The sequence below is a fragment of the Phyllobates terribilis genome, unplaced genomic scaffold (assembly GCF_046119375.1).
Source record: "Phyllobates terribilis strain yellow unplaced genomic scaffold, ASM4611937v1 Scaffold_4__5_contigs__length_816908805, whole genome shotgun sequence".
Taxonomy (NCBI): domain Eukaryota; kingdom Metazoa; phylum Chordata; class Amphibia; order Anura; family Dendrobatidae; genus Phyllobates; species Phyllobates terribilis.
Window position 1 is genome coordinate 349,991,554 of NW_027362764.1, and position 27,371 is coordinate 350,018,924.

The window sequence follows — 27,371 nt, forward strand, 5'->3', positions numbered from 1 at the left end:
TACCCTGTTTGCCCTTACAGCAGCGGCCTGACTTTGGGCACTCCAATTTAGTTTGCTATCAATCAAGATGCCCAAGTCCTTCTCCATCTCAGAATTCCCCAATGGTTTCCCATTCAGTGAGTACTGGTGACTTCCATTTTTCCTTCCCATATGTATGACCTTACATTTCTCCTCGTTAAACCTCATTTGCCATTTAATGCTCCACCTACCCAGCTTATCCAAATCCCTCTGTAGGTCTTCACTATCCTCTTTTGTATTAATTGTTTTACATAACTTTGTGTCATCTGCAAATATTGATATTTTACTATTTATCCCGTTGACTATGTCGTTAATAAAGATATTAAATAACATTGGGCCTAGTACAGACCCCTGTGGTACTCCACTAGTGACGCTTACCCAATCTGAGTATATTCCATTTATAACCACCCTCTGCCTTCTATCCTTTAGCCAGTTAGCTACCCACTTGCAGACATTTTCCCCCAGCCCCATCATTCTCATTTTGTATACCAACCTATTATGTGGCACGCTATCGAACGCTTTTGAGAAGTCGAGATACACGACATCCACTGGTTCCCCCTGATCTACTCGAGAGCTAACCTCCTCGTAGAAGTCAATCAGGTTTGTTTGGCAGGAGCGATTCCTCATGAATCCATGTTGGTTCGCGGTTACTAGATTATTAGCATCAAGATGCTCCATGATTGCCTCATTAATAAAGCCTTCAAAAATTTTGCCCACAACGGACGTCAGACTCACCGGCCGATAGTTTCCGGTGTTACTTTTTGCTCCCTTTTTGAATATTGGCACTACATTCGCCTGTCGCCAATCAAGTGGTACAGACCCAGTCTCAACAAAGTCCTTAAATATAAGATATAACGGTCTGTCTATCACATTACTTAGTTCCCTTAGTACCCGTGGGTGTATGCCATCAGGTCCTGGTGATTTGTTTATTTTAATGTTACTGAGGCGTTTCTGTACCCCAGCTTGGGTTAGATTTGTCATACTTAGTGGAGGATTAAGTTTGTCACTTCTCATTTCGCCTGTTAGTTCTTTTTCCTTTGTGAAAGTTGACGAAAAAAATGTATTTAATAGATTAGCTTTATCCTCATCTTTCTCTATGATTTTGCCTTCATCACTTTTTATCGGTCCAATATTATTCGATTTAATCCTTTTACTATTTATATACGTAAAGAACAGTTTGGGATTTGATCTACTTTCCCTAGCAATACGTCTCTCTGTTTCCTCCTTTGCTATTTTTATTTGTTTTTTGCAGGTTCTCGTTTTTTCCTTGTAACACATTAGTGCCTCCTTGCTGTTTTCCTGTTTTAATCTCTTGAATGCCTCTTTTTTGCTATTTAACGCCCCTTTTACGTTCTTATTCAACCATATTGGTTTCCTCTTATTTCTGGCCCTTTTATTCCCATACGGTATATACCTCTCGCACTGAGTATTCAGAATTCTTTTGAAGGTTTCCCATTTACTATTCGTAGTCCTTTGATTAAGAACTTTGTCCCAGTCAATAAGTTGAAGGTTTTCTATCAGCTGATCAAACTTCGCCCTCCTAAAGTTTAATGTTTTAGTTGTTCCCTTATTGATAACCCTACTGAAGGGCATTTTGAAATTGATAATATTATGATCGCTATTACCTAGGTGCCCCCCTATCTGTACCTCAGTTATTCTATCAGGCCTATTAGTCAATATTAAGTCCAACACTGCCTTCCCTCTCGTTGGTTCCTGCACTAGTTGGGAGAGATAATTATCCTTGATATTTGTCAAGAACCTTTTTCCTTTCTGCGATCTACAGGTTTCTGTTTCCCAGTCAATATCCGGGTAGTTGAAGTCCCCCATTACAATCACCTCATTATGTTTTGCTACTTTGTCTATTTGTCCTAATAGCAGTTTCTCATTCTCCTCTGTTATATTAGGTGGCTTATAGCAGACCCCCAGTAATATTTTATTTTTATTTTTTGCCCCCTCTATCTCTACCCACATGGACTCGACCCCCTCTTCTCCCTCTCCTATATCTTCCCTTAGTCTGGGCTTTAGACGTGACCTTACATATAAGCAGACTCCTCCGCCCTTCCCCTGTTTCCGGTCCCTTCTAAATAAACTATAATCTGTTAAATTTACCGCCCAGTCGTAGCTATCGTCTAGCCAAGTCTCTGTTATACCTACGATGTCATACCTCTCCTCCGATATAAGCGCCCGCAGCTCATCCGCCTTATTGGTCAGGCTTCTTGCGTTGGTCAGCATGCAAGATAAAACTTTGGGGTTATTTAGCATCCTATTCTTCTCTAACGATCTAACTGTACTATCCCCATCCCCCTCTCCACCCTCATTATATTCACTTCTCCCCTTCCCCCTTGCTTGCCTCACATCCCACCTATTTCCTTGGTTCCCCCCCCCGTCTCTAGTTTAAAAACTCCTCCAACCTATTAGCCATCTTCTTCTCCAGCACCGCTGCACCCTCCCCATTGAGGTGCAGCCCGTCCCTACGGTAGAGCCTGTAGCCGACAGCGAAGTCGGCCCAGTTCTCCATGAACCCAAACCCTTCTGCCTTGCACCAACTCTTTAGCCACTTATTCACCTCCCTAACCTCCCGTTGGCGCTCCTGTGTGGCTCGCGGGATTGGTAGTATTTCTGAGAAAACTACCTTGGAGGTCCTTGCCCTAAGCTTCCTACCTAGATCCCTGAAATCATTTTTAAGGACCCTCCATCTACCACTCACTTTGTCATTGGTGCCAATGTGGACCATGACCGCTGGGTCTTCGCCAGCCCCACCCAGTAACCTGTCAACCCGATCCGCGATGTGCCGGACTCGAGCGCCAGGGAGGCAGCACACCGTTCGGCGATCCCGGTCTTTGTGACAGATTGCCCTGTCTGTCCCCCTAATAATAGAGTCACCCACTACCAGGACCTGTCTAGCCTGCCCTACACTTCCCCCCTCCCCCTCATTACTGGAGCATACACTCCCCCGGCGGTCAGAGGATCTGTCGTGCTCCAATAATGCCGGTTCTGAACCAGCCTTCCTATACTTCTTCCCTCTATCCCTTCTAACTGTTACCCAGCTCCCTGCCTGTTCAGCCTGCGCTTCCCCACTAAGCTCCACCCCCAGTGTTGACCCATTGAGTGTCTGCTCGGTGAGCAGCAAACTCCGTTCCATGTTGTCGATGCTCCTCAGTACCGCTATCTGAGCACTTAGATCCAGGATTTGGGCTTCCAAGTGCACGATATGCTCACATCTCTCGCAGCAGTATGGATCCCTGAGCGGTAGCTCAGGGAATGCATACATTGCGCAAGATGTACACTGCACGGCTCCGGCCAACATGGACGTCATTCTAAATATGGGGATACAGTCAGTATATATGTACAAGTACAAAACACAATTATTTATATATAGGTGTATGGACGGGGATCAATTAGGGATGTGCAAGTGTATCGATTAGATATCGGCGCGGGATCAGTTAAGTATGGACGGGGGATCAATTAAGTATCAATTAAGTATGGACGGGGGATCAGCTGAGTGGGTCAGGTGGATTAATTAAGTATGGACGGTGTGTCAGTTAACTATGGACTGGGATCAATAAGTATGGACTGGGGAAATAATTAATTGTGGACTAGGGAATCAATCAATTAATTATGGACAGGGGGTTTAATTAAATAGGATGGGGGGTAAAGCAAATAAATAGGTATGGACGGTGGGTCAATTAACTAAGGACTGGGGATCAATAAGTATCAATAATATCAATAAATATGGACTGGGGAAATAATTGTGGTCTGGGGAATCAATCAATTAATTATGGACAGGGGTTAATTAAATATGGTGGGGGATAAGGCAAATAGATAGGGACTGGGGATGAGTAAAAGTGGACAAGGGGAATCTATTAAATAGGACAAGGGGGATCAATCAATTATGGGCTGGGGGGGTCAATCATTTAAATGTGGTCAGGGGGATCACTTTAATATGGACGGGGGGTGGTCGGGGATCAATTAAATGAGGACGGGGGTCAATTTAATGTGGTCAGAGGGATCAGTTAAATATGGACGGGGGTGTTCAGGGGAATCAATTTAAATATGGACGGGGGTGATCAATTAAATATGGACGGGGTGGGTAATCAATTAAATATGGACTAGGGAATACAATACAATTACAATACAGATACAAATCCAATACAGTACAGTACACACTTGGGTTCAGTAGGGCCGCTTATCGCGGCCTCCTGCCCCTCACTCACCTCCTCTAAGGACGCTGCACGCTATCACAGCGCGCTTGTCCCTCCGGTCGCCTCTTACCGGTCCTCCTGATCACATCCTGGTCACCACCACCTGGCACCCTCCGCTGGCCGGCACTGCACGCTGCCACAGCGCTTTCTTGCGCTCGTCCCTCCGGTCGCCTCCTACTGGTCCTCCCGGTCCGCTCGGTCACCTCCGCCTGGCTCTGCGCCTGGGGTCCATTATTCGGTATGGAGCAATATATGGGGTCCATTATTCTGTATGGAGCAATATATGGGTTCAATACTCTGTATGAAGCATTATATGGGGCCCATTGTTCTGTATGGAGTAATATACAGGGTCTATTATTCTGCATGGAGCATTATATGGGGTCCGTTATTCTGTATGGAGCATTAGATGAGGCTCATTATTCTGTATGAGCATTATATGGGGCCCATTTTTCTGCATAGAGCAATATACAGGGTCTATTATTCTGTATGGAGCATTATCTGGTGCCCATTATTCTGTATGGAGCAATATATGGGGTCCATTATTCTGTATGGAGCAATATATGGGTCCACTATTCTGTATGGAGCATTATATGGGGCTCATTATTCTGTATGGAGCAATATACAGGGTCTAATATTCTGCATGGAGCATTATATGGGGTCCATTATTCAGTATGGAGCATTATATGAGGCTCATTATTCTGTAAGAGCATTATATGGGGACCATTTTTCTGCATAGAGCAATATACAGGGTCTATTATTCTGTATGGAGCATTATATGGGGTTCATTATTCTGAATGGAGCATTATATGGGGTCAATTATTCTGTATGGAGCAATATATGGGGTCCATTATTCTGTATGGAGCAATATATGGGGTCTATTATTCTGTATGGAGCACTATATGGGGCCCATTATTCTGTATGGAGCACTATATTGGGTCAATTATTCTGTATGGAGCAATATATGGGGTCCATTATTCTGTATGGAGCATTATATGGGGTCCATTATTCTGTATGGAGCATTATATGGGGTCCATTATTCTGCATGGAGCAATATACAATATAGGTCCATTATTCTGTATGTAGCATTATATGGGGCCCATTATTCTGTCTGCATGGAGCAATATATGGGGTCTATTATTCTGTATGGAGCAATATATGGGTCCGTTATTCTGTATGGAGCAATATATGGGTCCATCATTCTATATGGAGAATTATATTGGGCCCATTATTCTGTATGGAACATTATATGGGGCCCATTATTCTGTATGGAGCATTATATGGGGCTCATTATTCTGTTTGGAGCAATATATGGGATCCATTATTCTGTATGGAGCATTATATGGGGTCCATTATTCTGTATTGAGCATTATATGGGGTTCATTATTCTGTATGGAGCATTATATGGGGCCCATTATTCTGTATGGAGCATTATATCGGGCTCATTATTCTGTATGGAGCAATATATGGGTCCATTATTCTGTATGGAGCATTATATTGGGTCCATTATTCAGTATGGAGCATTATATGGAGCCACTTATTCTGTATGTGGTATTATAAGGGGTCCATTACTCTGTATGGAGCATTATATGGGGCTCATTTTTCTGTATGGAGCAATATATGGTTCCATCACTCTGTATGGAGCAATATATGGGTCCATTTTTCTGTATGGAGAATTATATTGGGCCAATTATTCTGTATGGAACATTATATGGGGCCCATTATTCTGTATGGAGCATTATATGGGGCTCAATATTCTGTATGGAGCAATATATGGGATCCATTATTATATGTGGAGCATTACATGGGGCTCATTATTCTGTATGGAGCAATATATGGGTCCATTATTCTGTATGGAGCATTATATTGGGTCTATTATTCTGTATGGAGCATTATAAGGAGCCCATTATTCGGTATGTAGCATTATATGGGGTCCATTAATCCGTATGGAGCATTATATGGGGATCATGATTCTGTATGGAGCAATATATGGTTCCATTATTCTGTATGGAGCATTATATGGGGTCCATTATTCTGTATAGAGAATTATATGGGGTCCATTATTCTGTATGGAGCAATATATGGGGTCCATTATTCTGTATAGAGAATTATATGGGGTTCATTATTCTGTATGGAGGATTATATGGAGTCCGTTATTCTATAAGGAGCAATATATGGGATCCATTATTCTGTATAGAGCAATATATCTGGTCCATTATTCTGTATAGAGCAATATATGGGGTCCATTATTCTATTTGGAGCATTATATGTGGTCCAATATTCTGTATGGAGCAATATATGGGGTCCATTATTCTGTATAGAGAATTATATGGGGTCCATTATTTTGTATGGAGGATTATATGTCGTCCATTTTTCTGTAAGGAGCAATATATGGGATCCATTATTCCTTATAGAGCATTATATGGGGTTCATTATTCTGTACAGAGCAATAAATGGGGTCCATTATTCTGCATGGAGCAATAAATGGGTCCATTATTTTATATGGAGCATTATATGGGGCCCATTATTCTGTATAGAGCATTATATGGGGTTCATTATTCTGTATGGAGCAATATCCATATATTGGGGTCCATTATTCTGTATAGAGCATTATATGTTGTCCATTATTCTGTATGGAGCAATATATGGGGCCCAATATTCTGTATGGAGCATTATATGGGGCCCATTATTCTGTATGGAGCAATATATGGGATACATTATTCTGTATAGAGCACTATATGGGGTCCATTATTCTGTATGGAGCAATATATGGGATCCATAATTCTCTACGGCGCAAAATATAGGTCCACTATCTTGTATGGAGCATTATAAGGGGCCCAATTTTCTGTATGGAGCATTATATGGGGTCCATTTTTCTGTATGGAGCAATATATGGGGTCCATTATTCTGTATGGAGCAATATATGGGTCCATTATTCTGTATGGAGCAATATATGCGGTCCATTTTTTGGTATGGAGCAATATATGGGTCCATTATTCTGTATGGAGCAATATATGGGTCCATTTTTCTATTTGTACCATTATGAGGCCCATTATTCTGCATGGAGCAACATATAGTGCCATTTATTCTGTGTGAAGCAATATATGGGGTCCATTATTCTGTTTGGAGCAATAAATGGGGTCCATTATTCTGTATGGAGCAATATATGGGTCCATTATGCTTTATAGAGTAATATACAGGGTCTGTTATTCTGTATGGAGCATTATATGGTGTCCATTATTCTGTATGGAGCAACATATGGCGTCAATTATTCTCTAGGGAGCAATATATATGCCCATTACTTAGTATGGAGCAATATAAGGGGTCCATTATTCTGTATGGAGCAATATATGGGGTCCAATATTCTGTATAGAGCATTATATGGGGTACATTTTTCTGTATGGAGCAATATATAGGTCCATTATTCTGTATGGAGCATTATATGGGATCCATTATTCTGTATAGAGAATTATATGGGGTCCATTATTCTGTATGGAGCATTATATGGGGTCCATTATTCTGTATGTAACAATATATGCAGTCCATTATTCTGTATGAAGCAATATATGGGTCCATTATTCTGTATGGAGCAATATATGGGGCCCATTATTCTGTATGGAGCAATATATGGGTCCATTATTCTGTATGGAGCAATATATGGGGCCCATTATTCTGTATGGATCATTATATGGGGTCCATAATTCTCTACGGCGCAAAATATTGGTCCATTATATTGTATGGAGCATTATAAGGGGCCCAATTTTCTGTATGGAGCATTATATGGGGCCCATTTTTCTGTATGGAGCAATATATGGGGTCCATTATTCTGTATGGAGCAATATATGGGTCCATTATTCTGTTTGGAGCAATATATGCGGTCCATTTTTTGGTATGGAGCAATATATGGGTCCATTATTCTGTATGCAGCAATATATGGGTCCATTATTCTATTTGGACCATTATGAGGCCCATTATTCTGCATGGAGCAACATATAGTGCCATTTATTCTGTGTGGAGCAATATATGGGGTCCATTATTCTGTTTGGAGCAATAAATGGGGTCCATTATTCTGTATGGAGCAATATATGGGTCCATTATGCTGTATAGAGTAATATACAGGGTCTATTATTCTGTATGGAGCATTATATGGTGTCCATTATTCTGTTTGCAGCAATATATGGGATCCATTATTCTGTATGGAGCATTATATGGGGTCCATTATTCTGTATTGAGCATTATATGGGGTTCATTATTCTGTATGGAGCATTATATGGGGCCCATTATTCTGTATGGAGCATTATATCGGGCTCATTATTCTGTATGGAGCAATATATGGGTCCATTATTCTGTATGGAGCATTATATTGGGTCCATTATTCAGTATGGAGCATTATATGGAGCCACTTATTCTGTATGTGGTATTATAAGGGGTCCATTACTCTGTATGGAGCATTATATGGGGCTCATTTTTCTGTATGGAGCAATATATGGTTCCATCACTCTGTATGGAGCAATATATGGGTCCATTTTTCTGTATGGAGAATTATATTGGGCCAATTATTCTGTATGGAACATTATATGGGGCCCATTATTCTGTATGGAGCATTATATGGGGCTCAATATTCTGTATGGAGCAATATATGGGATCCATTATTATATCTGGAGCATTACATGGGGCTCATTATTCTGTATGGAGCAATATATGGGTCCATTATTCTGTATGGAGCATTATATTGGGTCTATTATTCTGTATGGAGCATTATAAGGAGCCCATTATTCGGTATGTAGCATTATATGGGGTCCATTAATCCGTATGGAGCATTATATGGGGATCATGATTCTGTATGGAGCAATATATGGTTCCATTATTCTGTATGGAGCATTATATGGGGTCCATTATTCTGTATAGAGAATTATATGGGGTTCATTATTCTGTATGGAGGATTATATGGAGTCCGTTATTCTATAAGGAGCAATATATGGGATCCATTATTCTGTATAGAGCAATATATCTGGTCCATTATTCTGTATAGAGCAATATATGGGGTCCATTATTCTATTTGGAGCATTATATGTGGTCCAATATTCTGTATGGAGCAATATATGGGGTCCATTATTCTGTATAGAGAATTATATGGGGTCCATTATTTTGTATGGAGGATTATATGTCGTCCATTTTTCTGTAAGGAGCAATATATGGGATCCATTATTCCTTATAGAGCATTATATGGGGTTCATTATTCTGTACAGAGCAATAAATGGGGTCCATTATTCTGCATGGAGCAATAAATGGGTCCATTATTTTATATGGAGCATTATATGGGGCCCATTATTCTGTATAGAGCATTATATGGGGTTCATTATTCTGTATGGAGCAATATCCATATATTGGGGTCCATTATTCTGTATAGAGCATTATATGTTGTCCATTATTCTGTATGGAGCAATATATGGGGCCCAATATTCTGTATGGAGCATTATATGGGGCCCATTATTCTGTATGGAGCAATATATGGGATACATTATTCTGTATAGAGCACTATATGGGGTCCATTATTCTGTATGGAGCAATATATGGGGTCCATAATTCTCTACGGCGCAAAATATAGGTCCACTATCTTGTATGGAGCATTATAAGGGGCCCAATTTTCTGTATGGAGCATTATATGGGGTCCATTTTTCTGTATGGAGCAATATATGGGGTCCATTATTCTGTATGGAGCAATATATGGGTCCATTATTCTGTATGGAGCAATATATGCGGTCCATTTTTTGGTATGAAGCAATATATGGTTCCATTATTCTGTATGGAGCAATATATGGGTCCATTATTCTATTTGTACCATTATGAGGCCCATTATTCTGCATGGAGCAACATATAGTGCCATTTATTCTGTGTGAAGCAATATATGGGGTCCATTATTCTGTTTGGAGCAATAAATGGGGTCCATTATTCTGTATGGAGCAATATATGGGTCCATTATGCTTTATAGAGTAATATACAGGGTCTGTTATTCTGTATGGAGCAACATATGGCGTCAATTATTCTCTAGGGAGCGATATATATGCCCATTACTTAGTATGGAGCAATATAAGGGGTCCATTATTCTGTATGGAGCAATATATGGGGTCCAATATTCTGTATAGAGCATTATATGGGGTACATTTTTCTGTATGGAGCAATATATAGGTCCATTATTCTGTATGGAGCATTATATGGGATCCATTATTCTGTATAGAGAATTATATGGGGTCCATTATTCTGTATGGAGCATTATATGGGGTCCATTATTTTGTATGTAACAATATATGCAGTCCATTATTCTGTATGGAGCAATATATGGGTCCATTATTCTGTATGGAGCAATATATGGGGCCCATTATTCTGTATGGAGCAATATATGGGTCCATTATTCTGTATGGAGCAATATATGGGGCCCATTATTCTGTATGGATAATTATATGGGGTCCATAATTCTCTACGGCGCAAAATATTGGTCCATTATATTGTATGGAGCATTATAAGGGGCCCAATTTTCTGTATGGAGCATTATATGGGGCCCATTTTTCTGTATGGAGCAATATATATTCAGCTCTGGCTGGGAATAGCACGCGTGCTGGGTCACGCGTGCAATAGATTTTAAGTGTAATAATTACAAGTGCAGTTAGACCATGGCCGGAAGCTGTTAATCCCCTCTCCTCTCTTCTTCACACAGGTATTTAATCCATCCATCCGTTTGTGTGCTGTCTGATAAGTGTGAACAGAGTCATAGTCTCTAGCAACATTTTTCCATGGTATTTAATCCATCCATCCGTTTGTGTGCTGTCTGATAAGTGTGAACAGAGTCATAGTCTCTAGCAACATTTTTCCATGGTATTTAATCCATCCATCCGTTTGTGTGCTGTCTGATAAGTGTGAACAGAGTCATAGTCTCTAGCAACATTTTTCCATGGTATTTAATCCATCCATCCGTTTGTGTGCTGTCTGATAAGTGTGAACAGAGTCATAGTCTCTAGCAACATTTTTCCATGGTATTTAATCCATCCATCCGTTTGTGTGCTGTCTGATAAGTGTGAACAGAGTCATAGTCTCTAGCAACATTTTTCCATGGTATTTAATTGTTTGGTCCTGCATCTTTTTGTCTTTTTGTTTTGTTTCTATTTTAAAATGTTCAAAGCCTTCTCTTTCACTGGTTTATGGCCTCTGTGTTTATCTTACATAGCATTGCCTGCTCTAGCCCAGTGCTAATTGGCTAATTACTCAGTTTGTCCAACTGGTGCTGGCCTCTAGCAGACATTTCATTTTATATATATTTAGCTCTGGCTGGGAATAGCACGCGTGCTGGGTCACGCGTGCAATAGATTTTAAGTGCAATAATTACAAGTGCAGTTAGACCATGGCCGGAAGCTGCTAATCCCCTCTCCTCTCTTCTTCACACAGGTATTTAATCCATCCATCCGTTTGTGTGCTGTCTAAGTGTGAACAGAGTCATAGTCTCTAGCAACATTTTTCCATGGTATTTAATCCATCCATCCGTTTGTGTGCTGTCTGATAAGTGTGAACAGAGTCATAGTCTCTAGCAACATTTTTCCATGGTATTTAATCCATCCATCCGTTTGTGTGCTGTCTGATAAGTGTGAACAGAGTCATAGTCTCTAGCAACATTTTTCCATGGTATTTAATTGTTTGGTCCTGCATCTTTTTGTCTTTTTGTTTTGTTTCTATTTTAAAATGTTCAAAGCCTTCTCTTTCACTGGTTTATGGCCTCTGTGTTTATCTTACATAGCATTGCCTGCTCTAGCCCAGTGCTAATTGGCTAATTACTCAGTTTGTCCAACTGGTGCTGGCCTCTAGCAGACATTTCATTTCATATATATTCAGCTCTGGCTGGGAATAGCACGCGTGCTGGGTCACGCGTGCAATAGATTTTAAGTGCAATAATTACAAGTGCAGTTAGACCATGGCCGGAAGCTGTTAATCCCCTCTCCTCTCTTCTTCACACAGGTATTTAATCCATCCATCCGTTTGTGTGCTGTCTGATAAGTGTGAACAGAGTCATAGTCTCTAGCAACATTTTTCCATGGTATTTAATCCATCCATCCGTTTGTGTGCTGTCTGATAAGTGTGAACAGAGTCATAGTCTCTAGCAACATTTTTCCATGGTATTTAATCCATCCATCCGTTTGTGTGCTGTCTGATAAGTGTGAACAGAGTCATAGTCTCTAGCAACATTTTTCCATGGTATTTAATCCATCCATCCGTTTGTGTGCTGTCTGATAAGTGTGAACAGAGTCATAGTCTCTAGCAACATTTTTCCATGGTATTTAATTGTTTGGTCCTGCATCTTTTTGTCTTTTTGTTTTGTTTCTATTTTAAAATGTTCAAAGCCTTCTCTTTCACTGGTTTATGGCCTCTGTGTTTATCTTACATAGCATTGCCTGCTCTAGCCCAGTGCTAATTGGCTAATTACTCAGTTTGTCCAACTGGTGCTGGCCTCTAGCAGACATTTCATTTCATATATATTCAGCTCTGGCTGGGAATAGCACGCGTGCTGGGTCACGCATGCAATAGATTTTAAGTGCAATAATTACAAGTGCAGTTAGACCATGGCCGGAAGCTGTTAATCCCCTCTCCTCTCTTCTTCACACAGGTATTTAATCCATCCATCTGTTTGTGTGCTGTCTGATAAGTGTGAACAGAGTCATAGTCTCTAGCAACATTTTTCCATGGTATTTAATCCATCCATCCGTTTGTGTGCTGTCTGATAAGTGTGAACAGAGTCATAGTCTCTAGCAACATTTTTCCATGGTATTTAATCCATCCATCCGTTTGTGTGCTGTCTGATAAGTGTGAACAGAGTCATAGTCTCTAGCAACATTTTTCCATGGTATTTAATCCATCCATCCGTTTGTGTGCTGTCTGATAAGTGTGAACAGAGTCATAGTCTCTAGCAACATTTTTCCATGGTATTTAATCCATCCATCCGTTTGTGTGCTGTCTGATAAGTGTGAACAGAGTCATAGTCTCTAGCAACATTTTTCCATGGTATTTAATCCATCCATCCGTTTGTGTGCTGTCTGATAAGTGTGAACAGAGTCATAGTCTCTAGCAACATTTTTCCATGGTATTTAATTGTTTGGTCCTGCATCTTTTTGTCTTTTTGTTTTGTTTCTATTTTAAAATGTTCAAAGCCTTCTCTTTCACTGGTTTATGGCCTCTGTGTTTATCTTACATAGCATTGCCTGCTCTAGCCCAGTGCTAATTGGCTAATTACTCAGTTTGTCCAACTGGTGCTGGCCTCTAGCAGACATTTCATTTCATATATATTCAGCTCTGGCTGGGAATAGCACGCGTGCTGGGTCACGCGTGCAATAGATTTTAAGTGCAATAATTACAAGTGCAGTTAGACCATGGCCGGAAGCTGTTAATCCCCTCTCCTCTCTTCTTCACACAGGTATTTAATCCATCCATCCGTTTGTGTGCTGTCTGATAAGTGTGAACAGAGTCATAGTCTCTAGCAACATTTTTCCATGGTATTTAATCCATCCATCCGTTTGTGTGCTGTCTGATAAGTGTGAACAGAGTCATAGTCTCTAGCAACATTTTTCCATGGTATTTAATCCATCCATCCGTTTGTGTGCTGTCTGATAAGTGTGAACAGAGTCATAGTCTCTAGCAACATTTTTCCATGGTATTTAATCCATCCATCCGTTTGTGTGCTGTCTGATAAGTGTGAACAGAGTCATAGTCTCTAGCAACATTTTTCCATGGTATTTAATTGTTTGGTCCTGCATCTTTTTGTCTTTTTGTTTTGTTTCTATTTTAAAATGTTCAAAGCCTTCTCTTTCACTGGTTTATGGCCTCTGTGTTTATCTTACATAGCATTGCCTGCTCTAGCCCAGTGCTAATTGGCTAATTACTCAGTTTGTCCAACTGGTGCTGGCCTCTAGCAGACATTTCATTTCATATATATTCAGCTCTGGCTGGGAATAGCACGCGTGCTGGGTCACGCGTGCAATAATTACAAGTGCAGTTAGACCATGGCAGTTGGACAGGGCAGGAGACAGGTAAGGTGCATAAAATTTTCATACAAACATGCTTCTTGGTCAGTCATAGTGCATTATGCATTAGTCTTATCAATCTGCTTTTTATTTGTTTTCACTTCTGCTTTCTCACAACTCACCCGCCCTTCAAAACATTCTGTGCACTCTCTCTATATCAGCCCCTCCCTTCTCCCCTCTCCCATGTATAACTCTGAGGCTCTACTGACATTCCTCACCCACTGCAAACCATCCTCTACCTCCATACAGCATTCAAAACGTTCATACAAATCATTAGACCACCTGATCTTTCTCTTCTTTCTCCTTTTACTAGTCGCAGGCGACATCTCCCCCAACCCTGGGCCCCCCTCCACTAGCGTACACCACTCTCCTCCAGCTGCATATAGAAACCCTGCTAATCTTACTAACGTTCAGTGCATGCCCTCTCCTATTGATTTCCATTGCGCTCTCTGGAACGCACGGTCTGTGTGTAACAAACTAACTTACATCCATGATTTTTTCCTCTCTAATTCTCTTAACCTTCTGGCTATCACAGAAACCTGGATTCAGCAGCTAGACACCACCGCTGCTGCTGCTCTCTCGTTTGGTGGGCTGAAATTTTCACATACCGCCAGACATGGCAACAGACAGGGTGGAGGTGTTGGTCTGCTCCTTTCCTCACAATGTGCTTTCCAGGTCATCCCCCCGGTTCCCTCACTTATGTTTCCTTCCTTTGAAGTCCACACCATCAGACTCTTTAAACCCTTCTCCCTGCGAGTGGCAGTCGTGTATCGCCCTCCAGGCTCCGCCCGCCAGTTCTTGGATCACTTTGCCACCTGGCTTCCTCACTTTCTATCCTGTGACATCCCCACCCTCATCATGGGCGACTTTAACATCCCCATCGATGACCCCCTCTCCCAATCTGCCTCTCATCTACTTTCTCTAACTTCTTCATTCCGTCTCTCACAGTTTACGAATTCTCCTACCCATGAAGACGGGAACACTCTGGACCTGGTTTTTTCCAGTCTCTGCTTGCTGGATGACTTTACCAACTTCCCTCTCCCGCTCTCTGACCACAACCTTCTCTCCTTCTCTGTTAAGAATTGTCTCCTCACCCGGGACACCCCCACTTACCACACTTATAGGAATACACGTACCATTAATACCCAGCAGCTTATGGACAATCTCCACACATCTTTAGCCCCCATCTCCTCCTTCTCCTGTCCAGACTTGGCATTGTCACACTACAGCAATACACTGAAGAGCGTCCTAGATGAAGCAGCTCCTTCTACTCGCAGAAAGATCCGACACAGACAACGGCAGCCCTGGCACACGATGCAAACACGCTTTCTTCAACGTTGCTCGAGGTGTGCTGAGCGTCAGTGGAGAAAATCTCTTTTAGCAGAGGACTTCATCCACTATAAATTCATGCTCAAAACCTATAACTCTGCCCTTCATCTGGCCAAACAATCCTACTTCACCACCCTCATCACTTCAATGTCCAACAACCCAAAACGACTTTTCGAAACCTTAAACTCCCTCCTGAAACCTAAAGCACAGCCCCCCACCACCAACCTCAGCAGTGAGGATCTGGCCACTTATTTCTTGGAAAAAATCAACCACATCCATCAGGACATCTCAGCCCAATCTCCTCAGTGCCTGGATCCCCTTCCCTACCGCACTTCAAGCTCACTAGCCATCTTTGAGCCTGTCACAGAAGAAGAGGTTACCCAGCTCCTCGCTTCTTCTCGGCCTACAACCTGCAACAGTGACCCCATTCCTTCACATCTCCTGCAGTCCCTCTCACCGGTGGTCACCACTCACCTGACTAAAATATTTAACCTCTCTCTTTCGTCAGGTATCTTTCCCTCATCATTTAAACATGCCATCATAACCCCTTTACTTAAAAAGCCATCCCTGGACCAGAACTGCACTGCTAACTATAGACCTGTCTCTAATCTTCCCTTCATCTCTAAACTCCTGGAACGCTTGGTCCACTCCCGTCTAATCCGCTATCTCTCAGATAACTCTCTCCTCGACCCTCTACAATCTGGTTTCCGCTCCTTACACTCCACTGAAACTGCCCTCACTAAAGTCTCTAACGATCTACTAACAGCCAAATCCAAAGGTCACTGCTCCCTGCTGATTCTCCTGGATCTCTCTGCAGCATTTGACACTGTGGATCACCAGCTCCTCCTCACTATGCTCCGCTCTATAGGCCTCAAGGAAACCGTTCTCTCCTGGTTCTCCTCCTACCTCTCTGACCGCTCCTTCACTGTATCTTTTGCCGGCTCCTCTTTCCCTCCTCATCCCCTTACTATCGGGGTTCCTCAGGGCTCAGTCCTAGGCCCCCTCCTCTTCTCTCTATACACTGCCCCTATTGGACAAACAATCAGCAGATTTGGGTTCCAGTATCATCTCTATGCTGACGACACCCAACTATACACTTCTTCCCCTGACATCACCCCTACCCTAATACAAAACACCAAGGATTGTTTATCTGCTGTGTCTAGCATCATGTCCTCCCTCTATCTCAAATTGAATCTCTCCAAAACTGAACTTCTTGTGTTTCCCCCCTCTAGTAACCTAACTCTACCTAATATCGAAATTACCTTGGAGGGGTCAACCATAACTCCCAAGCAGCACGCCCGCTGCCTTGGGGTCATATTCGACACCAACCTTTCCTTTACTCCCTATATCCGATCACTCACTCGCTCTTGTCACCTGCATCTTAAAAACATCTCCAGAATCCGACCTTTTCTCACTTTGGAAACTGCTAAAACTCTTACTGTCGCTCTTATTCACTCTCGTCTGGACTACTGCAACTCCCTTCTGATCGGTCTCCCTCTTACCAAAATTTCCCCTCTCCAATCTGTCCTGAATGCGGCAGCCAGGGTCGTATTTATGTCCAGCCGCTTCACCGATGCCTCCACCTTGTGCCAGTCATTACACTGGTTACCCATTCACTACAGGGTCCAATATAAACTCATTGCTCTCACCCACAAAGCTCTCTACAGTTCTGCACCACCTTATATCTCCTCTCTCATCTCAGTCTATCGTCCTACACGTGCCCTCCGTTCCACAAATGACCTAAGGCTAACATCCCCCATAATCCGAACCTCACACCTCCGTCTCCAAGACTTCTCTCGTGCTGCACCAGTTCTCTGGAATGCTCTACCCCAGACGATCCGATTGATGCCTAGCCCCGATGTCTTCAAGCGCGCTTTAAAAACCCATCTCTTTAAACAAGCCTACCACCTCAACTACTCAGTAAACTAACTTTCCCCTGTTCCCTCCTAAATACTATTCAGAATCTGCACCCTACTGTTCATCTGTTTCTACACCCTCCATGCACTCGATAACTGCACTCGGTAATTGAGTATTGCACTTTAACATACAGGCTGATGACCGGATCATACAGCCTTATATGATAATCCCGACTTATTATAATTGCCAGACCTGAAATAACAAGCACTTTCCACCTATTGTGTCCCCCCATTTCCATGTAGATTGTAAGCTTGCGAGCAGGGACCTCACTCCTGATGTAACTGTTAAACTGTCTCACCTTGTATTGAATTTATTGTTTGTACATGTCCCCGCTTAATTGTAAAGTGCTGCGGAATATGTTGGCGCTATATAAATAAAAATTATTATTATTATTATTATTATTATATGGGGTCCATTATTCTGTATGGAGCAATATATGGGTCCATTATTCTGTATGGAGCAATATATGCGGTCCATTTTTTCATATGGAGCAATATATGGGTCCATTATTCTGTATGCAGCAATATATGGGTCCATTATTCTGTATGGAGCAACATATAGTGCCATTTATTCTGTGTGGAGCAATATATGGGGTCCATTATTCTGTTTGGAGCAATAAATGGGGTCCATTATTCTGTATGGAGCAATATATGGGTCCATTATGCTGTATAGAGTAATATACAGGGTCTATTATTCTGTATGGAGCATTATATGGTGTCCATTATTCTGTATGGAGCAATATATGGCGTCAATTATTCTCTACGGAGCAATATATGTGCCCATTACTTTGTATGGAGCAATATAAGGGGTCCATTATTCTGTATGGAGCAATATATGGGGTGCGATATTCTGTATAGAGAATTATATGGGGTCCATTATTCTGTATGGAGCATTATATGGGGTCCATTATTCTGTATGGAGCAATATATGGGGCCCATTATTCTGTATTGATCATTATATGGGGTCCATTATTCTGTATGGAACAATATATGTGTCCATTATTCTGTACACATATTTATATGGGGTCCATTATTCTGTATGAAGCATTATATGTTGTCCATTATTCTGTATGGAGCAATATATGGGATCCATTATTCTGTATAGAGCATTATATGGGTTCCATTATTCTATATGGAGCAATATATAGGGTCCATTATTCTGTATGGCACAAAATATGGGTCCATTATTTTGTATGGAGCATTATATGGGGCCCATTTTTCTGTATGGAGCATTATATGGGGCCCATTTTTCTGTATGGAGCAATATATGGGGTCCATTATTCTGTATGGAGCAATATATGGGTCCATTATTCTGAATGGAGCAATATATGCGGTCCATTATTTGGTATGGCGCAATATATGGGTCCATAATTCTGTATAGAGCAATATATGGGTCCATTATTCTGTATGGAGCAATATATGGGTCCATTATTCTGAATGGAGCAATATATGCGGTCCATTATTTGGTATGGCGCAATATATGGGTCCATAATTCTGTATGGAGCAATATATGGGTCCATTATTCTGTATGAAGCATTATGAGGCCCATTATTCTGTATGAAGAAACATATAGGGTCCATTATTCAGTATGGAGTAATATATGGGGTCCATTATTCTGTTCGGAGGAATATCTGGGGCCCATTATTCTGTATGGAGCATTTTATAGGGTCCATTATACTGTATGGAGCAATATATGGGGTCCATTATTCTGTATGGAGCAATATATGGGTCCATTATTCTTTATGGAGCATTATGTGGTGCCCATTATTCTGTATGGAACAATATATGGGGTCGATTATTCTGTATAGAGCAATACATAGGGTCTAATATTCAGTATGGAGCATTATATGGGGCCCATCATTCTGTATGAAGCAATATATGGGGTCCACTATTCTGCATGGATCAATATATGGGGTCCATTATTCTGTATGGAGCAATATATGGGACCCATTATTCTGTATGGAGCAATATATAGGGTCCTTTCTTCTCTATGGAGCAATATATGGGGTCCATTATTCTGTATGGATCAATATATGGGGTGTATTATTCTGTATGGAACATTATATGGGGTCCATTATTCTGTATGAAGAGATATATGGGATCCATTCTGTATGGAGCATTATATGAGGCCCATTATTCTGTTTGGAACAATATATGGGGTCCACTATTCTGCATGGAGCAATATATGGGGTCCATTATTCTGTATGGTACATTATATGGCGTCCATTATTCTGTATGGAGCAATATATGGGGTCCATTATTCTGTATAGAGCATTATATGGGGTCCATTATTCTGTATGGAGCAATATATGGGGTCTATTATTCTGTATAGAGCAATATATGGGGTCCATAATTCTGTATAGAGCAATGTACGGGGTCTATTCTGTTTGGAACATTATATGGGATCCATTATTCTGTATGAAGCGATATATGGGATCCATTCTGTAAGGAGCATTATATGAGGCCCATTATTCTGTTTGGAGCAATATATAGGGTCCACTATTCGGCATGGAGCAATATATGGGGTCCATTTTTCTGTATGGAGCAATATATGGGACCTATTTTTCTGTATGGAGCAATATATGGGGTCTATTCTTCTGTATGGAGCAATATATGGGGTCCATTATTCTGTATGGAGCAATATATGGGGTCCAATATTGTGTATGGAGAAATATATGGGGTCCATTATTCTGGATAGAGCATTATATGGGGTACATTATTCTGTATGAAGCAATATATGGGTCCATTATTCTGCATCGAGCATTATATGGGGCCCAATATTCTGTATGGAGCAATATATGGGGTCCATTATTCTGTATGGAGCAATATATGGGTCGGTTATTCTGTATGGAGCAATATATTTGGTCCATTATTGTGTAAGGAGAAATATATGGGTAGATTAATCTGTATGGTGTATTATATGGGGCCCATTATTCTCTATGGAGCATTTTATGAGGCTCGTTATTCTGTATGGAGCATTAAATGGGGCTCATTATTCTGTATGGAGCATTATATGGGGTCCATTATTCTGTATGGAGCATTATATGGGGTCCATTCTGTATGGAGCTATATATGGGTCTATTATTCTGTATGGAGCATTATATGGAGTCCATTATTCTGTATGGAGCAATATATGGGGTCCATTATTCTGTATGGAGCAATATATGGTTCCTTTATTCTGTATGGAGCAATATATGGGTCCATTATTCCGTATGGAGCATTATATGGCGACAATTATTCTGTATGGAGCAATATGTGGAGTCCATTATTTTGCATAGAGCAATATAAAGGGTCTATTATTCTGTACGGAGCATTATATGGGGCCCATTATTCTGTATGAAGCAATATATTGGGTCCATTATTCTGTATGGAGCAATATTTGGGTCCATTATTCTATATGTAGCATTATGAGGGCCATTATTCTTTATGGAGCAACATACAGGGCCCATTATTCTGTATGGAGCAATATATGGGTCCATTATACTGTATAGAGCAATATACAGGGTCTATTATTCTGTATGGAGCATTATATGGGGTCCATTATTCTGTATGGAGCAATATATGGGGTCCATTATTCTGTATGGAGCAATACATGTTTCCATTATTCTGTATAGAGCAATATATGGGGTCCATTATTCTGTATGCAGCAATATATGGGGTCCATTATTCTGTATAGAGCATTATATGGGGTCCATTATTCCGTATGGAGCAGTATATGGGTCCATTATTCAGTATGGAGCAATATATGGGTTCCATTATTCTGTATGGAGCAATATATGCGGTCCATTATTCTGTATGGAGCATTATATGAGGTTATTTATTCTGTATGGAGCAATATATGGGGTCCATTATTCTGTATGGAGCAATATATGGGTCCATTATTCCGTATGGAGCATTATATGGGGACAATTATTCTGTATGGAGCAATATGTGGGGTTCAGTATTCTGCATAGAGCAATATAAAGGGTCTATTATTCTGTATGGAGCATTATATGGGGTCCATTATTCTGTACGAAGCAATATATGGGGTCCATTATTCGGTAAGTAGAAAAAGATGGGATCCATTATTCTGTATGAAGCTATATATGGGATCCATTCTGTATGGAGCATTATGAGGCTCATTATTCTGTATGGAGCAATATGTGGGACCCATTTTTATGTAAGGAGCAATATATTGGGTCCATTATTCTGTATGGAGCAATATATGGGACCCATTATTCTGTATGGAGCAATATATGGGGTCCATTATTCTGTATGGAGAAAAATATGAGACCCATTATTCTGTATGGAGCAATACATTGGGTCCATTATTCTGTATGGAGCTATATATGGGGTCCATTATTCTGTATGGAGCTATATATAGGACCCATTATTCTGTATGGAGCAATATATGGGGTACATTATTCTGTATGGAGCTATATATGGGGTCCATTATTCTGTATGGAGCTATATATGGGTCTATTATTCTGTATGGAGCATTATATGGAGTCCATTATTCTGTATGGAGCAATATATGGGGTCCATTATTCTGTACAGAACATTATATGGGGTCCATTATTCTGTATGGAGCAATATATAGGACCCATTATTCTGTATGGAGCAATATATGGGGTACATTATTCTGTATGGAGCTATGTATGGGGTCCATTATTCTGTATGGAGCTATATATGGGTCTATTATTCTGTATGGAGCATTATATGGAGTCCATTATTCTGTATGGAGCAATATATGGGGTCCATTAATCTGTACAGAACATTATATGGGGCCCATTATTCTGTATGGAGCATTACATGGGGCTCATTATTCTGTATGGAGCATTATATGGGGTCCATTATTCTGTATGGAGCATTATATGGGGTCAATTATTCTGTATGGAGCAATATATGGGGTCCATTATTCAGTATGGAGCAATATATGAGGTCCATTATTCTGTTTGTAGGAATATATTGGGTCCATTATTGTGAATGGAGAAATATATGGGTCCATTATTCTGTATGGTGTATTATATGGGGCCCATTATTCTCTATGGAGAATTTTATGAGGCCCATTATTCTGTATGGAGCATTAAATGGGGCTCATTATTCTGTATGGAGCATTATATGGGGTCCATTATTCTGTATGGAGCATTATATGGGCTCCATTATTCTTTATGGAGCAATATATGGGGTCCATTATTCTGTATAGAGCATTATATGGGGTCTATTATTCTGTATGGAGCAATAAATGGGGTCCATTATTCTGTATGGAGCAATATATGGGTCCTTTATTCTGTATGGAGCAATATATTGGGTCCCTTATTCTGTATGGAGCTATATATGGGGTCCATTATTCTGTATGGAGCTATAAATGGGTCTATTATTCTGTATGGAGCATTATATGGGGTCCATTATTCTGTATGGAGCAATATATGGGGTCCATTACTCTATACAGAGCATTATATGGGTTCCATTATTCTGTATGGAGCAATATATGGGGTCCATTATGCAGCATGGAGCAAAATATGGGGTACATTATTCTGTATTGAGCATTATATGGGGCCCATTATTCTGTATGGAGCAATATATGGGGTACATTATTCTGTGTGGAGCAATATATGGGTCCATTGTTCTGTATGGAGCAATATATGTTGTCCATTATTCTGTACCGAGCAATATATGGGTCCATTAATCTGTATGGAGTATTATATGGGGCCCATTATTTTGTATGGAGCATTACATGGGGCTCATTATTCTGTATGGAGCAATATATGGGGTCCTTTATTCTGTATGGAGCATTACATGGGGTCCATTATTTTGTATAGAGCAATATATGGGGTCCATTATTCTGTATGGAGCTATATATGGGTCTATTATTCTGTATGGAGCATTATATGGAGTCCATTATTCTGTATGGAGCAATATATGGGGTCCATTAATCTGTACAGAACATTATATGGGGCCCATTATTCTGTATGGAGCATTACATGGGGCTCATTATTCTGTATGGAGCATTATATGGGGTCCATTATTCTGTATGGAGCATTATATGGGGTCAATTATTCTGTATGGAGCAATATATGGGGTCCATTATTCAGTATGGAGCAATATATGAGGTCCATTATTCTGTTTGTAGGAATATATTGGGTCCATTATTGTGAATGGAGAAATATATGGGTCCATTATTCTGTATGGTGTATTATATGGGGCCCATTATTCTCTATGGAGAATTTTATGAGGCCCATTATTCTGTATGGAGCATTAAATGGGGCTCATTATTCTGTATGGAGCATTATATGGGGTCCATTATTCTGTATGGAGCATTATATGGGCTCCATTATTCTTTATGGAGCAATATATGGGGTCCATTATTCTGTATAGAGCATTATATGGGGTCTATTATTCTGTATGGAGCAATAAATGGGGTCCATTATTCTGTATGGAGCAATATATGGGTCCTTTATTCTGTATGGAGCAATATATTGGGTCCCTTATTCTGTATGGAGCTATATATGGGGTCCATTATTCTGTATGGAGCTATAAATGGGTCTATTATTCTGTATGGAGCATTATATGGGGTCCATTATTCTGTATGGAGCAATATATGGGGTCCATTACTCTATACAGAGCATTACATGGGGTCCATTATTTTGTATAGAGCAATATATGGGGTCCATTATTCTGTATGGAGCAATATATGGGGTCCATTATTCTGTTTGGAGGAATATATTGGGTCCATTATTGTGAATGGAGAAATATATGGGTCCATTATTCTGTATGGTGTATTATATGGGGCCTATTATTCTCTATGGAGAATTTTATGAGGCCCCTTATTCTGTATGGAGCATTATATGGGGTCCATTATTCTGTATGGAGCAAGATATGGGGTCCATTATTCTGTATGGAGCATTTTATGGGGTCCATTATTCTGTATGGAGCATTATATGGGGTCCATTATTCTGTATGGAGCAAGATATGGGGTCCATTATTCTGTACATAGCATTATTTGGGGTCTATTATTCTGTATGGAACAATATATGGGGTCCATTATTCTGTATGGAGCAATATATGGGTCCTTTATTCTGTATGGAGCAATATATGGGTCCATTATTCCGTATGGAGCATTATATGGGGACAATTATTCTGTATGGAGCAATATGTGGGGTCCATTATTTTGCATAGAGCAATATAAAGGGTCTATTATTCTGCATGGAGCATTATATGGGGCCCATTATTCTGTATGAAGCAATATATGGGGTCCATTATTCTGTATCGAGCAGTATATGGGTCCATTATTCTATATGTAGCATTTTGAGGGCCATTATTCTTTATGGAGCAACATACAGGGCCCATTAATCTGTATGGAGCAATATATGGGTACATTATACTGTATAGAGCAATACATGGGTCAATTACTCCGTATGGAGCAATATATGGGGTCCATTATTCTGTATGGAGCAATATATGGGGTCCATTATTCTGTACCGAGCAATATATGGGTCCATTAATCTGTATGGAGTATTATATGGGGCCCATTATTCTGTATGGAGCATTACATGGGGCTCATTATTCTGTATGGAGCATTATATGGAGTCCATTATTCTGTATGGAGCATTACATGGGGTCCATTATTTTGTATGGAGCAATATATGTGGTCCATTATTCTGTATGGAGCAATATATGGGGTCCATTAGTCTGTATGGAGCAATATATGGGTCCGTTATTCTTTATGGAGCATTATATGGGGTACATTATTCTGTATGCAGCAATATATGGGGTCCATTATTCTGTATAGAGCAATATACGGTACCCATTACTCTGTATGGAGTAATATATGGGGTCCATTATTCTGTATGGAGCAATATATGGTGTCCTTTATTCTGTATGGAGTAATATATGGGACCCATTATTCTGTATGGAGCAATATATGGGGTCCATTATTCTGTATGGAGCAATACATGGGACCCATTATTCTGTATGGAGCAATATATGGGTCCATTATTCTATAAGGAGCATTATATGGGGTCCATTATTCTGCATGGAGCATTATATGGGGTCCATTATTCAGAATGGAGCAATATATGGGGTCCATTATTCTGTATGGAGCAATATATGGGTCCATTATTCTGTATGGAGCAATATATGAGGCCCATTATTCAGTATGGAGCAGTATATGGGGTCCATTATTCTGTATGGAGCAATATATGGGGTCCATTATTCTGTATGAAGTAATATATCGGTCCATTATTCTGTATGGAGCATTATGAGGCCCATTATTCTGTATGAAGCAACATATAGGGTCCATTATTCTGTATGGAGCAATACATGGGGTCCATTATTCTGTTTGGAGGAATATCTGGGGCCCATTATTCTGTATGGAGCATTTTATGAGGTCCATTATACTGTATGGAGCAATATATGGGGTCCATTATTCTGTATGGAGCAATATATGGGTCCATTATGCTGTATAGAGCAATATATGGAGTCCATTAATCTGTATGGAGCTTTATATGGGGTCATTTATTCTGTATGGAGCAATATATGGGATCCATTATTCTGTATGGAGCAATACATGGGTCCATTACCCTGTATGGAGAAATATATGGGGTCCAATATTCTGTATGGAGCAATATATGGGTCCATTATTCTGTATAGAGCATTATGTGGGGCCCATTATTCTGTATAGAGCAATATATGGAGTCCATTATTCTTTATGCAGCTTTATGTGGGGTCATTTATTCTGTATAGAGCAATATATGGGGTCCATTATTCTGTATGGAGCAATATATGGGGTCCATTAGTCTGTATGGAGCAATATATGGGTCCATTATTCTTTATGGAGCATTATATGGGGCCCATTATTCTGTATGGAGCAATATATGGGGTCCATTATTCTGTATAGAGCAATACATAGGGTGTATTATTCTGTATGGAGCATTATATGGGGAGCATTACTCTGTATGAAGCAATATATGGGGTCCATTATTCTGTATGGAGCAATATATGGGACCCATTATTCTGTATGGAGCAATATATGGGGTCCATTATTCAGTATGGAGCAATATATGGGGTCCATTATTCTGTATGGAGCAATATATGGGTCTATTATTCTGTATGGAACATTATATGGGATCCATAATTCTGTATAGAGCAATATACGGGGTCTATTATTCTGTATGAAGAGATATATGGGATCCATTCTGTATGGAGCATTATATGAGGCCCATCATTCTGTTTGGAGCAATATATGGGGTTCTCTATTCTGCATGGAGCAATATATGGGGTCCATTATTCTGTATGGAGCAATATATGGGGTCCATTATTCTGTATCGAGCATTATATGGGGTCCATTATTCTGTATGGAGCAATATATGGGGTCTATTATTCTGTATGGAGCAATATATGGGGTCCATAATTCTGTATAGAGCAATTTACGGGGTCTATTATTCTGTATGGAGCATTATATGGGATCCATTATTCTATATGAAGCGATATATGGGATCCATTCTGTATGGAGCATTACATGAGGCCCATTATTCTGTTTGGAGCAATATATAGGGTCCACTATTCTGCATGGAGCAATATATGGGGTCCATTTATCTGTATGGAGCAATATATGGGACCCATTTTTCTGTATGGAGCAATATATGGGGTCTATTATTCTGTACGGAGCAATATATGGGGTCCATTATTCTGTATGGAGCAATATATGGGGTCCAATATTGTGTATGGAGAAATATATGGGGTCCATTATTCTGGATAGAGCATTATATGGGGCCCAATATTCTGTATGGAGCAATATATTGGGTCCATTATTCTGTATGGAGCAATATATGGGTCCCTTATTCTGTATGGAGCAATATATTGGGTCC